The sequence below is a fragment of the Dendrobium catenatum genome, unplaced genomic scaffold (assembly GCF_001605985.2).
Source record: "Dendrobium catenatum unplaced genomic scaffold, ASM160598v2 original_scaffold_208107, whole genome shotgun sequence".
Taxonomy (NCBI): Eukaryota; Viridiplantae; Streptophyta; class Magnoliopsida; order Asparagales; family Orchidaceae; genus Dendrobium; species Dendrobium catenatum.
This window is the reverse complement of record NW_021526520.1, coordinates 12,571-18,855: the sequence shown is the minus strand read 5'-3', so window position 1 is coordinate 18,855 and position 6,285 is coordinate 12,571.

Below are 6,285 nucleotides of genomic sequence, written 5' to 3'. Positions count from 1 at the left end.
GATGTTGTTGCATGTTCATGGGAAGAAAATCATGAATTTTGGGTTTCCAATTTTGGGGTAATTAGGAAAAACCGAAAATTTAAAATAAATTAGAAACCTATAAAGATTGGGAATCAAATGAAGGGAGTGCACTATTGAATTAAACCTTTTAGAGTAATGATAGTCTTTTCCCTTAGGTCTTAGAAAGGGAAGTGGTAAGGAGAGATCATCGCGAGGTTAGACAACAATTTACATGCATTCTGAGATTTATTTCCTTGTTTTGAGGTAGGTACATTTAATTCTTCAAAGTTCAATATTCTTTTATGCTTTTTAAAACTTAAATGCACTGTGATATGTTTTAGCATTAGAATAGCATGTTAATTATTTTATTCTAAATGAAAATAGTATACTGGCTTGTTTAGAATAATTATTGGCTTGTTTGGGGTACTTAGAAAGTTTCACATTTTAATTAAAAAAAAAATCTTCATGTAGTCTTGCATAAAAGTTTGATAGTTAGAATCAAATGATTGATATGTATGTTAGTGATCTATCTTATAATTTTTATTGCATGTGGAATTGTGCATGTTGAGGCGGAGTACCAATATGGTGCCTTGGCACAATATGACTCTTCGGAGCAATATGACTCTTTGGGGCAATATGACAAAGGAAAATAATATGGCCAATATATATGTGTACCTGATCAGTATAATTTTGGTACTCCTGTATGGGTGTATAGAATACGAATAAGATAAATGTATATGTATACAGAAAATAAAAACAAGTTGAAAGGCATGAAATAAAAGAAGTATTAAACATGTGAAATGTAAAATGATCATAGGAAGTCATATAGATATAGGTGCACAGCTACCTTTGCATGACACTATATTATTTAATTCTTTTGTTACTAGTTTCTCAGGTTTATATTAAAGCATGCATATTGATCTTCTTTATATTGTAATTGAAATTGAAAGAGTTATTTGATACCTACTGAGCGTTAGCCAACTCTCTATTTTTGTGATATTTTTAGAAAAACATTCTAATCAGTAATGATTGACAGACCGCCATTCACCTACCACCGTAGGGAGATGCCAGGTGACGGGTTTTTTTTTGTTATTTTGATGTTTTGTAATAGATGGACTTATAGAACGACATGTGATGAAGGGACATCTATTTTTGTAACAGACTTTTATGTACATGTTTATAAATGAAAGAAAATATCATTTTGAATTTTAGTGGCTATTTCTTACATTTATTTATGGTTATTATAAATGTTATATTGAAATGTTTTAAATGTTCCGTCCGATATCGTTCCCGCTTCGATCACACGAGCTTACCATGTCGGATCGTGACAAGAGTAGTATCAGAGAAAATTTAAGATGTCAATAAATATAAAGAGCATTAGAAAGATATTATATAAGTCATAGAATATATATGATGCATATTTCTTGAAGTTATTGAATTGTTGTATTGTTTAATTGTCTTAGGGCCATGGAACCTGATCGTGATGCTACTGATGAAAACACTGAGTATGATAGGAGGGAGGTTCTAGTTGTCCCAGTAATGGCACAACCTCCGAGTGGGGACAACAGTGCTACCATAGACACGTTCACCCAAATGATGGCAGTTGTGACACAGTTGATTCAGCACTCTTAGGAACAGTCACAGTCTAGCTCCAGGGGTGAATCATCTATAGACAAGCATTTGAAGCTCATTCAGGACATACGGCCTCCTCTTTTTACAGGAGCAGGAAAGCTAGTTGATGCTGAAAATTGACTTATAAGGATCAACAATATTCTGGATGGTATGCATTGTCCAACTGAATGGAGGGTGACTCTAGCTACATTTATTTTAGATGGAGAGGCTGAAAGGTGGTGGAGAGGATAGCTTTTGGAGAAGATTCATAGCAGGGCAGTATCTCAGGTCTTATAAGAGAAGTTTGTCAGGGTCTTAAGAGATTGGTTCGTGCCTCTTTCTGCCAGGAGATAGATGCAGGATCAATTCATACAACTAGTCCAGGGAGACCGCACAGTTATGCAGTATAAAGCTGAGTTGACCAGGTTATCATGTTATGCAGATTAGCTCATTCCTAGCGCTAAAAAGAAGTGCCACAAATTTTTATCAGGGCTTCGAGATATGATTTGACAGGCGTTGATTCCATTGGGTCTTCATGATTACTTAGTTTTGATTGAGATGGTGAGGAGGATAGAGATTAACCATCAGGTCACGTAGAAGCGTAGAGACTTTCATCATAAGAAAAAAGGTTTCAAGAAGTCTAGAAGCTTCCAGATACATTCAGGAGGCTCTAGTATGAAGAAGGCAAAGACAGATAGCAGTGGGATTTCATCCAGTGTCAGATCTTATGGGAAGTATGGTAAGGTACATAGAGGTGAATGTCTTTCTGGCACCAATTGTCTGCTTTTGGTGTCACCAGCCAGGACACATGGCTATGAACTACCCGAGAGGGCCAAGGGAGGTGAAGTCCAGTGCTCCTCCACCTCAGCAGAGTACTGGTAGACAGTCGATTGTTGGCAGGCTTAGAGCACAAGAGTCTTCTACATCAGCACCTAGTCACCTATTATACAACCCGTTATTCAACCTTGGGTTAATGCCATCATATAGCAAGAGATTAGAGAATCTCCTGATATGATTACATGTACTATTTATGTTCAAAGTCTACCCGCTATAGTTATTTTTTATACTGGAGCATCGCATTCATCTATTAATCATGAGTTTGTCAAGAAACATACATTTAGTGTCCACAATATGCCCATTACACTGTCAGTTATGTTGCTTGATAGGTCCAGTGTGATTTCCACAAGTATGTGTTCAACACTACTTTCTATTTGTGAGAGGGAGTTTGATGCTGATTTGATCATATTATCACTTTCGAAATTTGATGTGGTCCTAGGCATGGATTAGATGCCAATCATTTTCAGGTTGTGTTTTGATATATTCTTGTGATGAAGAACATCATATCAATCATCTTCAGATTGTGTTTCAGATTTTAAGATACAATGAATTGTATGCCATGTTCACCAAGTGTGAGTTTTGGCTGAAGAGCGTAACAATTATGGGTAATGTGATTAATGGTGAAGGCATTACTGATGATCAACATAAGGTGCAGGCTATAACTGAGTGGTCCAGACCTTTGACCGTAACTGAGATACAAAGTTTCTTGGGTTAGCAGGCTATTATAGAAGATTCTTTGAGGGGTTCTCCAAGATTGCTACACCATTGAGTAGACTGATTCAGAAGGCAGTGAGGTTTGAGTGGAGCAGTCAGTGTTAAAAGCATTTCAAGAGTTAAATACTTTCTTGATGACTGCACTGATCCTTACTATTCCTTCAGGAACTGAAGGTTTTCAAATTTTCAGTGACGCATCACTAAGGGGTTGCGGATGTGTCTTGATGTGGCATGGGAAAGTAGTTGTCTGTGCCTCTAGGAAATTGAAAAATCATTAGAATAATTATCCAACTCATGATTTAGAGCTTGCTGCAATACTCTTTCCTTTGATGATTTGGAGGCACTATTTATATGGGGTGCGTTGTGAAGTATTTAATGATCACCAGAATTTAAAGTATATCTTCATGCAGAAGAAGATGAATTTAAGGCAAAGATGATGGAAGGAATTACTTAATGATTATGATCTGAATATTCAGTATCATCCAATGAGGATAAATACCATCGCTGATGCCTTAAGTAGGAAAATGTCTATGAAGGAAAATTGCTTATTGACCCAATAGGAGAAGCTGATTGAGGAGATGGAATGCTTGAAGTTGTCTGTAATACTTCCTATGACTGAGAATGTGGGATGTTTAGGTCAGATGATAGTGCAGTCTGATTTGAAGTGTAAGATAGTTGAAACCTTGCTGAGGGATCCTAATTTTATGAAGATTATTGATATGATGAGGGCAGACCATGAAGAGGATTTTACTAATGATGAGGATGATCTTTTGTGGTACAGAGGTAGAATTTATGTGCCAAATGTGGATGACTTAAGGAGGGATGTTCTCTATGAATCCCATCACTCTGGTTATACCATTCATTTAGGTAACAACAAGATGTATCAAGACCTGAAGGGATTATTTTGGTGGCCTGAGTTGAAGAAGAGCGTGGCTGATTATGTTACAAAGTGTGCCGCTTGCCAATTAGTCAAGGCTGAGCATCAAAAGATAGGTGGATTACTTCAACCATTGCCAATCCCAGAGTGAAAATGGGATGATATTGCTATGGATTTTGTGACAGGCTTATCGATATCTAGACAGGGTCATGATGCTATTTGGGTTATCATTGATAGGCTAACAAAGTCTACTCACTTCTTGCCTATTTGATAGACTGACTTAGTTGAGAAGTTAGCAATGTTCTATGTGTAGAGATTGTTCGCCTGCATGGTGTACCGAAGTCCATAGTATCTGATCATGATGGTAGGTTTACCTCTAGACTTTGGAGGAAGGTTCAAGAGGCTATGTGTATAAAATTGACTTTTGGTGCAACATTCCATCCTCACACTCATGGAGAATCAGAGCGGACTATACAAACTCTTGAAGATTTGGTTAGATTGTATGTCCTTAATTTTGGTGGAGGCTGGGAATCTCACATTCCTTTGATGGAGTTTGCTTATACAACAACTTTCAAGCCAGCATAGGAATGGTTCCATATGAAGCACTATGAAAAAAAATACATAACATGTTGGGTTGAAGAAGGAAAAAGGGAAATGATTAGCTCCGATTTGATTGATGATGCTACCAACAATATCATAATTATTAGAGAAAGGCTATGAGAAATACAATATAGGCAGAAGTACTATGATGCTAAGCAACGCTTTGTGGAATTCAGTGTTGGAGATTTTCTTTTCAATAAGATCATTCCCATGAAGGCTATACAAAGCTTTGGCAAGACTGGCAATCTTAGTCCCTATTACATTGGACCTTTTAAGATTATGGAATGGATTGGAAATGTGGCCTATAGATTGGCCTTTCCAGCTAATATATATGTTGTACACAACGTGCTTCATATTTCTTCCCTAAGGAAATTTATATCAGATGATCTGTCTAAGATCATGACGGAAACTATAGACATACAACCAGATCTTACTTATGTCGAAGAGTCAGACCATATTTTGGATTATAGTGCAAAACAACTCCGAAGTAGAGACATACCTCTTTTGTTAAGGTTCTATTGAAGCATGGATCTGAGAAGTACCCTATAAGAGATACATAATCAAAAATAAGGTAATGCTATCCTCATCTCTTTGATTAAGGTGTACTTTGTCCCTCTTGTTTTAATTTTGATGATAAAATTTTTATTAGGAGTGAATTGTAAAACTTGAAAAATGTCAATCGTAAGCATCGCACGCATTTCAATGCGCTACAATGAAAATAATCAAATTTCGAAAGTTGTCAGAATTTGACAAAATAAATTTTATAACATTCTATATTAAATTTTGATCAATATGGTATAAATAATGTAGGGTAAATTTTGCATGATTTATAAAAATAAAAATCGTTGAAGTTTATTAATAGATTAATTACTAAATAACCCTTCATGATCTTTAAGAAAATTTATGTATGCAAGGGCACATGCATAATTTTCCAAGTCCCTCTCCCGCACCACCCAAATAACCTCATAAGGGATTGAAATTTTTGGTCCATTCTTCTTTTTTTTGGCCAACCGCGAGAGAATAGAAAGAGGGGGCGGCGGTTAAGGCATTCCAGATTCGGTTTTGGGAGCGGCGGATAGGTTAGGGAGAAATCGAAGGGTAAGTTTTAGAAAAACTTAAGGTATGTTTCTAACCCTAGAATACTTTCTTTTCACTTAGATTTTTATAAATAAAAATTTAGGGTTTCTCCAAATGTTTAAAATTTTAGAAAGGGAATGTTTAATAAAGCTTAATAATATATTTCTAAGCCCTAATTCTTATTTTCTCAAGAGTTTGTGAGAGTTCCAAATTAGGGCTTTTTCCAACACGTAATTTCCTTCAAATTGCTTTCATGAAAATGGTTCTGTCGATATTAAAAGATTTTTATGGGTTTAAACAAAAATTTCATGAAAAATTTAAAATTTTAAAATTTAGGTTTTTATTTTTTATTCCAAAATTTGATTCCTTTGAGAAGATCCTCACAAATTTTATTCCTAATGACCTTAGGAATGTTATAAGGAGGTAAAATGAAAGTTTTGTATGAAAACTTTATTTTTCCTAATTTTGAATTAAAGAAATTAGAAAATTTAATTAAATTAAAGTCTAATTAGGTTAAGGGGATGCCATTGCATGTTCATGGGAAGAAAATAATGAATTTTGGGTTTCCA